Genomic DNA, 11,511 nt, shown 5'->3' with positions numbered 1-11,511 from the left:
AAATACTGCATGATATCATATATGTATAGAATCTGAAAAAAAATTAAACTCATAGAAATGATGAGCAAAAAATTAGAAAAGAGGCTGGGGGATGCAGAAAACAGGGAACTTTGGTAAAAGGACATAAACTTCCAACTTTAAGAATGGGTCTGAGAATCTAATGAAAAATGTGGTGACTATAATTGGTAACCCTGAATTATATAATTGAAATTTGCAAAGAGAGTAGAACTGAAATGTTTCCACCAAAAAGAAAAAAAAGAAATACATGAGAATATTTGAGGTGATGGATGTGTTTGTTTTTTTTTAAGAACCAAAAGAAATTTATTTACAAAATTTCTTACTTGACTGGTGGTGAGAACCAACAAACCATCAACTAAGACCCCACTAATAGTCTTCAAGTCAGTTCGCACAAGAGAACAACCACTGCAGTTTCTGATAATTAGGCCAGAAAGATGTCCTTCTGCATATCCTTCCACTGAAAAAGGAGATATTATATACATTTGACCATGGGGACCTGTGCAAGTAGCAACATGGTACTTGCAGACTCACTTGAATCATACCTTCTAGAGTGCTGTTCCCTGACTACCTCACATAGTTGTTTCACTACTTTTGTTGATTTCTTTGTAGGCTCCTTTCTCTTTTTCTCCTTCTCTGTTGGCTCCTTTTTCTTCTTCTCTGCTGTTGGCTCCTTTGTCTTCTCCATTGCTGGCTTCTTTCTCTTCTTTGTCCTTAATACCAATATAAACTGCTTTGTTATAACCTTCTCGATTCCGAGCAATTTCAATGGCAAAAAAATTGTTTCCTGGGTGCAAAGATGGTGTTTTCTTCAGTGTAGCCCTGTGAACAGTTCAGTCGCAGCAAAGTACCATAGTTGAAGTCTCCCACAATCCCATCGAACTTCAAGCAGAATGGCCTCCACTTCTCTTTAGCTGATTCTGATTTGAACTCTTCTGGATCCAGTATGTCTATCCTGAGATTCTTAAAATTTTCCCAAAACTCAGAATAGATTTGGTCATCCACTTTGGTGAGTTTCAGGAACTGTGGGTCAACTGATGAAATCAGTTTGTAGTAGATTTCAGCATGCTGCGTTGCTCTCAGGGCCCAAGCCATCTCGATATCAGGATCGTTGCCATGAGACTTGGCTGGGAGAGAAAGACCATGTGCCACTGACACAAGTTTCCCGGAAACCAACTCCTCAGTTCCACCGGTCGACTCCGTGTTGCAGCCCACAAAGCGTGGTCCCACTTCTCTGAAAATGCGATGGATGTGTTAATTAACTAGTTGAGGGAATCCTTTCACTGTGTATGCACATGTACCATGATGTACACTTTAAATATTTTATTATTTTATATGTCAATTATACCTCAATAAAGCTGAAATTAACAAAAAGCAAAAACAAAGATATTCCTGGCTTCTCATGGAAAACTGGAAGATGTAGAATGTGGAGACTGGGCTGTATTCCTACAGAGTTGGGGCTGAACATCAGCCATCCTGTTTAGAAAGAACCAGCACTTCACCATTCACAGACACCTTGTCTGCACATATCATTCAGTTATATTGCCTGTATAGCCCTCATGGAAACTTTCTTTGAGATGCTTCTTCAAACAAAGAGAACTGGATCTTGTTATTAGGGGAGGGAAAAATCATTTTTATCTTCTGTTAAGTGCCCACAAAGCAAAAATCAAGGTACAAATTAGTAACTCCTACTTCCTCCCTCCAAAAAAAAAAAAAAAAAAAAAACCAAATATGAACAAAAACTGACTTTAAAAATGTTTTGCTATTATTGTGGATGTAAGAGATGTGAATGTATAAAAAGCAACAAAAGAATGGTCTGATAATCCATGTTGAAAAGTTGCACCTTCTGGTCTAAGAAACTTGTTACAAGAGACTAAAGTTAAGATATTGAAAAAGACATCAATTTGTTTCTTGCTGAAAAATCAAAGAACAGCAAATAAATATCCTACAAATGCTAATTTTAATAATAGGGAAACATATAGGAAGAAGTTATTTTAACTTTTCACTTAATAAAAATGCTGAAGGAAAATCTGTGATGGTTTACTCCTTATTCCTCTTAAGTGGAATCTCAGCACATTTTTTGCATTCATGTGTTTAGTCTGTCATTTCAATTTTCCGTGAATTTATCGATAGGTAAAGAAATAAAAAACACACATTGAAACCAGCCCTTTGTACTGTTTATTCCAAAAAGTTATTTAACTTTTGGGCCAGGCATATTATTTGGTTCTAGAAATTTAGAGATGAATAAAACAAACTGCCTTGAGTTACTTATATGGGTTAGTGAGTAACCCCCATGAAAAAAATCTCAAAAATTATAATACTATGGGATATTCAATTCTATATGTTCTTTAAACTGGCTATTTGTAACCTACTCATCAACTATGCCCAGAAGTCAAGAACAAATAATTTAAAATAACTTGATTCTATAAAAGTAATCTTCTAGCAATGGTAAACTCCAGGGTAGAAAACGGCTCCTCAGTGTGAAGAATCATGAGTAAATTGGGCCAGAAGTAATCACAAATTATAGAGGATTCAACATGAAATTTAAACTTCTGAGTCCCAGGAGTGTCTGGAGTTACAGGATGTTTGTGGGGAGGAGAGCAGAGAGTCAGGGTGCCATAGGAAGAATTTCTGTGAGCCTTTCTGATAAATTGCCTTAAAGTAATTTTAGAAGATAAGAGTTATCTGATTCATTTCATTCATTCATATTCCCCAATTGCCTAGACTAGAGCTAGTACCACTATAGATGCTCAATAGCTATTGAATGAACACGTGATTAAAAAACAACAGAGAAAATAAAAAGAGAGTGGACCTTGCTGAGTTGAATTAATAATCTGGAAGATCAATTTGATGTTCAACCTCATAATCTGGAGCAAAAATACCAAAAAATGGGAATCATGATTTAAAAGATAAGAGGGTCGCAAAGAGTTGGACATGACTGAGCAACTAACACACACACACAAGATAGCTAGATCCAGTTATTTAGTATGCAAATAGTAACACATTTAAAAGGAGAAAAAGGAGATGGAGGAGAAGCAATAGCTCAAAAGACAAAAACAAAGCAAAAAAAAAAAAAAAAGGAAAAGGAAAAGAAAAAATTCTGAATTGAAGACGTTTTGTATTTTTAGATCAAATGAGCCTAACAAGCAGACCAAACATCATTTGAGAGAATCTGATAGACTAAACAACGAAAGAATAAGTAAACATATGTAGGAGAGGAAAAGGATTTCATTGACTCTCTTTGGGTTTTTGGCTGGGTCTGAAAATTAAATTGGCAAAGACAGATAAACAGGAGAAACACATATACATTTATTTAATACAAGTTTCATGTGAGATATGATCCTTCAGAGGGAAATGAAGACCTAAAGAAGCAGAACTGTATATTTTTGTGCTAGGTTTGATGAAACATGGGAGATCATGAAGGAATATGAGAGATTAGGGAATGTGAAGTAAATGAAGTAAAATTAGGCTTGTTTATGTGGGCTCTTCTTGGTGTTCATTTATCTTTGAAGAAAAGGATGTTCCTTTCCTCTGAGTGTAGGGAGGGCATCACTCACATGAAGGTTTATGACTTTCATGTTTCAGAGGAGAAGGGGTAGGTGGATTGCAGGAGAGTCTGGGTAACCCTCCTGCTTCTGCTATTTTCTCAAAATCCTTCAGCTTAGGATATTCAATAAATATATTTGCCGTATTTAAACCCCATCACATATAAAGAATTTGAATACTAAAATTAACAGATGAATCATCCATATCACAATGTCTATTTCTATACATGACAAAAAGAGACTTCAGTTTCTTTCCTTATGGCACACTCATAATGTCCCACACTCATGTACTTTAGAACTAATAGAAGGCTTCATGAGGTGTTGGTATGGTGGTATGGGGTAGAAGGGACAGACTTAGGGATTTTGTCCTCCTGGCTTGGATCTGTCACTTTTGTTTATTAGCTCATATAAACCCCACCTCTCTGAGCCCTGGTCTGCTGTGAAAATGGAATAAGACCTACATGACAGAACTGTTGCAGGTGGTAATGGGCAAATGCTTTATGCAAGATCTAGCATGATGCCCGGCACACTTTGGCATTTAGCACAGTCATTCCTGCTACTAATTACTGAGAACTGGGATGGTAGAGAACTTAGATAACATGCAAGGAGATTGAATATAGATTCCTTTCCAGACTTCTCCATTTGTTCTATAGAGATAACCTTGAAAAAGAGTTTTACAGAGTTAACAATGGAAAGGAGCTGTGAAAGGAAGTGAAGGAGACCTAAGAAAGAGGGTTTGAACTCTTTAAATTTGTTAAGAACTATCACTGATGAGACAAACTTTAAAATAAATAAGCTCTTTTACATAGCAAGTATTTTAAAATTATCTATCATTGACACATTAGAATGTTTTATAATGTATTAATTCCACATTATTGTCACATTGGTGGCATTAAAAAGATTTAATATTCTTCTCTAATAACTAACAGTCTGCCAGGAAATGATTTGGGTAATGGGAAAATTCAGGTTGAAGCTCTCTTTAAGGGTATGAAATATCCTTAAAGAACTTGAAGCTATACTAAATCATTTCATAATTATTTAATGGCTCTAATCTGCTCTTTTTAAAATTGATGTGTTTTAGTGCAACTCACTGAAGTGACTTCTTGGTAATTAGCACAGAGACAAAAGGTAAGATGCCTGAGCAGATCAGAAGATTTCAGGGAGACTGTTGCATTTCAGTCATACTTCCATCCTTGTCCTAAGTCATCTAGCACAATCTACCAATTTTGGAGAAGGCAGGAAAAGCAGGGCAGGATGTTAGGAATTCACTGTTTTGCTCCCCCATTTTTTTTTTTTTTTTAAATTTTTGGCCATAGGGCACAGTGTGTGGGATGTTAGTTCCCTGACCGGGGATCAAACATGTGCTCGCTGCATTGGAAGCTTGGAGCCTTAAGCACTGGAGTGCCAGGAAAGTCCCTGTTTTGTTCCCTTTGATAACCCCAGCACCATATGAAGCACATTATGGGCATTTTAGTGAAACACTTGCTAAAGAAATGAATAAGTGCAGAAATGAAGAGTAGTAAAATCTAAAAATACTGCATCCAAGGTCATGTTGCAAACACTGAACTCCTTTTCCATCCTTTCCCCATTAGCCAGTGTGGTCCCCTGTCGCCTCAATCCTCAGCAGCTTCAGCATCACCTGAAAGATGGTTGGAAATGTAGCATCTCGCCCTGCCTCAGATCTACTGAATCAGCACCAGCAGTTCAACAAGATCCACAGGTGAGTCATATGCACCGTAAAGCTGGAGAAGGCCTGGTCTCTCTACAAATCAGTGTCTTTTACTTTTTATTTACACTTTATTTTTTAATTTAATTTTTATCTTATATAGGGGTATAGTTTATTTACAATATTGTGTTGTTTCAGGTGTATGGCAGTAGTGTCTTTTAATTGAATTTCTTCTTCCTGATTCTCCTGTCCAGATCAGCTGGGTCTCTGAAAATTGCTTAATAACTATTGTTATGCAAATGTTCTGCCTTGCCACGTGTTTTCTCCCCCTTGCTCCTTCAGTTCAGTTCAGTCCCTCAGTCGTGTCTGACTCTTTGCGACCCCATGAGTCGCAGCACGCCAGGCTTCCCTGTCCATCACAAACTCCCGGAGTTTACTCAAACTCACGTCCATCAAGTCGGTGATGCCATCCAACCATCTCATCCTCTGTCGTCCCCTTCTCCTCCTGCCCCCAATCCCTCCCAGCATCAGGGTCTTTTCCAATGAGTCAGCTCTTTGTATGAGGTGGCCAAAGTACTGGAGTTTCAGCTTCAGCATCAGTCCTTCCAATGAACACCCAGGACTGATCTCCTTTAGGAAGGACTGGTTGGATCTCCATGCAGTCCAAGGGACTCTCAAGAGTCTTCTTCAACACCACAGTTCAAATGCATCAATTCTTCCGTGCTCAGCTTTCTTCACAGTCCAACTCTCACATCCATACATGACTACTGGAAAAACCATAGCCTTGACTAGACAGACCTTTGTTGGCAAAGTAATGTCTCTGCTTTTTAATATGCTATCTAGGTTTGTCATAACTTTCCTTCCAAGGAGTAAGCATCTTTTAATTTCATGGCTGCAATCACCACCTGCAGTGATTTTGGAGCCCCCAAAAATAAAGTCTGACACTGTTTCCACTGTCTCCCCATCTATTTCCCATGAGGTGATGGGACCAGATGCCATGATCTTAGTTTTCTGAATGTTGAGCTTTAAGACAATTTTTTCACTCTGCTCTTTCACTTTCATCAAGAGGCTTTTTAATTCCTCTTCACTTTCTGCCATAAGGGTGGTGTCATCTGCATATCTGAGGTTACTGATATTTCTCCTGGCAATCTTAATTCCAGTTTGTACTTCTTCCATCCCAGTGTTTCTCATGATGTACTCTGCATGTAAGTTAAATAAGCAGGGTGACAATATCCAGCCTTGACGTGCTCCTTTTCCTATTTGGAACCAGTTTCTTGGTCCATGTCCAGTTCTAACTGTTGCTTCCTGACCTGCATACAGGTTTCTCAAGAGGCAGGTCAGGTGGTCTGGTATTGCCATGTCTTTCAGAATTTTCCACTGTTTATTGTGATCCACACAGTCGAAGGCTTTGGCATAGTCAATAAAGCAGACATAGATGTTTTTCTGGAACTCTCTTGCTTTTTCCATGATCCAGCAGATATTGGCAATTTGATCTCTGGTTCCTCTGCCTTTTCTAAAACCAGCTTGAACGTCTGGAAGTTCTCGGTTCACGTATTGCTGAAGCCTGGGTTGGAGAATTTTGAGCATTACTTTACTAGCGTGCGAAATGAGTGCAATTGTGTGGTAGTTTGAGCATTCTTTGGCATTGCCTCTCTTTGGGATTGGAATGAAAACTGACCTTTTCCAGTCCTGTGGCCACTGCTGAGTTTTCCAAATTTGCTGGCATATTGAGTGCAGCACTTTCACAGCATCATCTTTTAGGATTTGAAATAGCTCAACTGGAATTCCATCACCTCCACTAGCTTTGTTCATAGTGATGCTTTCTAAGGCCCACTTGACTTCACATTCCAGGATGTCTGGCTTAACTCCAGGCCTTTTCCCTGTTCTGTGCTTCCACTGTAGAAAATACAGTCAGCATTCCAAACAGAGATATCAATATTAACCTAAAGTGGAGAATTATATGGGAATTTCTGTATTTCCTAGAAGGGTGTTTCAGGATCATTGAGCAGGCTGTCTTATTAAGAAATTGAGAAGGCTGCTTTCCTTGCCTTGCTAAAAATCATGCCTCCTTTGGGTACACAATTTGTTTATAGCACCTGTCCCAACAGAATGAGTAGACTAGAGTTCCCACCAAAAAATCTGACCAATGAAAGCCGTTCAGTTTCTCAGTATTGCTAAGAAATGCTCCTTTTAATCTTCAGGTGCAGAAAGATAATCTATGAATGATTGCTGGATTTTACATACGATTTAGACAAAATAATATACAGCAATAAAATTGCTTCATTTAGTTATCTGTAAGAATGACACCTTGGGGAATTAAAGAGAAGTTTTGCAAATTGGCAGGCAAGTCTGCTATTACTTCCTCTCACCAGCTTGCTTTAATCCTGAACCCACAAAGCAGCTGTCTTTCCTAAGTTTCACCTATCTGGATTTGCCAAATGCCTTTCTTAATCATCTGGTGCTACCAGATGTCAGAATTCCCCTCTGCTATCTCAAGTATTGATAGTCTTTCACTTGTGGTAAATATAGCTTGTGTTGATTCAGTTGGCTTGTTCTCTGAACAGCTGGACGAGTATCAGAGGGGCTTGGAAGAGAGGCTGAACACATACTGAGAGTCCTGAGAGGCTTGGTCACAGCTGGAAGATGGGGCATCAGGAGTGAATACCGACAAAGCTTGCATCTTATGCAAAATTTCCCTGTAAAGTGACTCTTTTTTCCCATTTACAGATACACTGTGTCTGAGCTTGCAAGATGATATGGTAGGCTGACACTTATCTTCTGTGTCCTTCATCATAAATCACTACTATAAACATGTTAATCACAAACCCTTATTTTCTTAACAAGATTTGTCTGGATCATCCTCTGCTCCAGTTTTCAGTACATGGTTGGTGGGTGATCTGCATCACTGTTGTGTGGGGCACCGTTGAAAAATGCAGCTTGGGCTTCTCCCAGATGATCCGAATCAGAATCCAAGTCCTTAGAACAATATTTTAAACAAGCTTCCTGAGTAATTCTAAAGTACCTTAAATCTGAAACAGAGTGCTTAGATTAAGTTCTATAAATTAGGATTTATGTCTGTGTTGTTCCCTACACTATATTTAGCATGTAACACAATACATGGAAAGCAATCGTGTTTCATTTTATTAAGTAAAATATCCAATGAAATCCCAAATATTGACTTCATTTTGTTTTTGAGGATCCTTCTAAATAATGGAAAAATAAATACACTATGTTCTTTAAAGCAACAGATAGATAATCATGTTTTATAGATGTATTTTCAACTTTTTCAAAAGGATTGCCTAGAGTAGCTTATCTTGTTGCCAATTTTGGCAAATATTTTTCAGTTTACATCAGTGGGCAACTTTATAGCTGTTGGCTTTATTGTTGCAATGTTACAAATGGATAGGGCATTAGTGTGGGGTGTCTTCTTTGTTGCTAGGAAACCAAAGACACAGATCCCCAAAATGAGAGATGCTTGCTGCACATCCTACAGAGATAGGCCCTGGTGACAGTCATGAAGGGATATGTACTGGAGAATTAAAAGCTGAGACTTTCAGATCAGTACTTCAGAGAATTCAACAGCTCATTCAGGTCTGGGTTTTCCCAGAAAAAAAAGCTGAAGGAGAGAAACTTATTCTAAGGAAGAAATATTTTTGTCATGATTTTAACCACAATTGACTGATTTTCTCTAAGAAGAGGAACAAACTTAATTACAGATTTGTGGTCTGCACAACTTATTTATAGTTTGTCTTTCAGGTCTAAAAATGTAAAATACACTTTACAGAAGTCACTGGTGAAATATCAAAGACAAGGCTAAGTAAGCATAGAGGCTGGTGGGCATCACTGACTAGATAAAATTATTTTGGAACTATTTTGAACTAATATTCTCAAAAATTGTTATGTAATTGAGAACTTACTTGTGCTAGGTTCTGTTCTATGTAATTTATGACTATTAATTCATTAAACCCTCGCAACATAGCTATGGCGAATGCTCTGTTTTCACAGGAGGAGTATAGGCAGTTGAGAGGTTGAATGTCATGCTCAGCTCCTAGTCCTTCGACACAGCCACGTGACCCTGCAGGGACACCCCAGGTAGCCGAGTTCAGAGGGCAGTTCTGAGTTCTGCTGCTCCAACAAAGAGCAGAAACGGCAGTTCTACTGCCTAATCCCTGGGAACCAAAACCAAATCCTGCTGCTCTTTGCCTCATCATCTGAAAAGATCTGTTATCCCAGCATGTGGTTTTTTTTTTTTTTTTCTTTTGGAAAGGAGACAGAAGCCTTCCACCAAATCCCCCAAGGGTCTTTCTGCAGAATTCCTTTCATTCTACCTGCGACATGCGGAGGCAGCTTCTGGTTAAGTATAGCTTCCTAAAATTGCCTGTGATGCTTCCAGGAGTTTTACAGAGTAGTCCTCTATGCTAAACTAGAAAACTGCCCAGGTCCTCAGTAAAAAAGCACTTAAACCCAATAGCCCTCAGAGTGAAGCCAGACTTGAGACATTTTGGTGCCAAACCTTATTTCTAAGCAGTAACAAGAAAGTGAATTGGGAGACTTTCCTGGTGGTGCAGTGGTTAAGACTCCATGCTCCCAATGCAGGGGACCCCGGTTCTATCTCTGGTCAGGGAACTAGATCTCACATGCCTCAACTGAAAGATCCGTGTGCTGCAACCAAGACCTGGCACAGCTGAATAAATAAGAGTACATTTTTTTTTTTTTTAAAGAAATACTAAATTCAGCTCCTGTCCTCCTTTCCCCTCCTGCCTCTTGAAACAACAGGAGAATTTTGGGTTGATGTGGCTGCAGACCATTAACATGTTAGTATTATTTTTCCTAATTATTAGCCTACTCTTTTAAGGATTCACTAACCAAATGAACTAGGATCCCTAAGAGTTGACATCCTTAGAAAATATGGCAAGGAGAATATGGACAAGCAGAGAAGTCTTCCACTGTCCCTCTTGCACACAAATCTGAGGTTTTGAGGTGTAGTGATTTCACAATGTGCAAGTGACAGTGACAAGTGCAAGTGCAAGTGACACTATACTCTCAGTCTGATAGGTTTGAAAGACCTCTGTTGGCTCTAGTTTCAAACATGATTTTCAGCATTAATGTACATGTTGCTGACATTTCCCATCCTCCCTGAGATGTATCTGAAAAAAATTCTACTTTACTGAGAAGGATGTTTGGCTTTCTGGGAGAACACAGTTACACACACACACTAGAGAGCCTTATTGAAATACCAACTGCACACTGTAAACTTCAGTCTGGTGAGAATTGCTGTTCTTTAGCATCTGCATACAATTTATTTAATACATTTTTAGTTGTATACACTGATTTCATAAAAGTAAGAAGTTACAAAAGGGTAAATGATCATTGTTTAAAACCATTACTTTAAAATATCAGGTACTTCTCAACTGAACTGATCCAGAAGCATGAAACAGCAGTATTTGGTATGTTAAGGTCAAACTTGTATCACTAACAATATTTAATAATGTTTGCATTCCATATAATGTGAAAGTCTGAAAAGGAGTGCCTAAAATATAAATGCATTAAGTGATCTATGACATTAAACTATTATAATGTGATATATTATGAATTGTTATTTCACAACTGACAACTGGTTTCTTTTTTTTTGCTATGAGAAATACAACCTGTAAGCTAGAGCTCCTAAATCTTGCCAGCATATGGTTGAGAGTAGCACTCATATGCTTTAATAATGAACTCATGCAGTTTTATGTGAGCAGACCGAGGCAAGTCTGCTTTCCACATTTGTGTGTATGCATGTGTACATGTATATGTATGTTAGAAGTTCTGCAAAAGTAATTTTAATGACCAAAATATCTTAATATTTTGGTAATCACCAATATGTTAAATTATGGTATATGGCATATTTGAATTATGTAAAAATAAAAATTTACCGTTGAACAACATGGGGGCATTAATCCATGTATAACTTATAACTGTCCTTTGTGGTTCACTCCACATCCACAAATTGAATTGAGGGACCCTGTAATACTATAATATTTACTATTGAAAAATATCCTCCTGTAAGTGGACCCTCACAGTTCAACCCTGCATTGTTCAAGGGTCAATTGTATACAAATCATGGAATTTAGCTTAAACATTTCCCCTGAACACATTTGAATACCATAGTCTAGGTTATTCTATTATATAATTATATATATAATTATATAACATCTGGAGATATCTCCATGTTATCTCCATGATAACATCTGGAGAATCTTTAATTTCTTTTTCTGTATCAGGTTAAGATGATACCTAAACTTT

The 11,511-nt window shown here is 38.0% G+C and overlaps 1 pseudogene; it reads right to left on the bottom strand.

Moving 5' to 3' along the window:
* Nucleotides 1–653: 653 nt before the first annotated feature.
* LOC133071841 (protein PBDC1-like) lies at nt 654–9,434 on the bottom strand (annotated as a pseudogene).
* Between the last annotated feature and the right edge of the window lie 2,077 nt (nt 9,435–11,511).

Source organism: Dama dama, chromosome 17, assembly GCF_033118175.1.
Source record: "Dama dama isolate Ldn47 chromosome 17, ASM3311817v1, whole genome shotgun sequence".
Taxonomy (NCBI): Eukaryota; Metazoa; Chordata; class Mammalia; order Artiodactyla; family Cervidae; genus Dama; species Dama dama.
The sequence above is the reverse complement of the archived record's forward strand: the minus strand, read 5'-3'. Positions and strand labels throughout refer to the sequence as shown.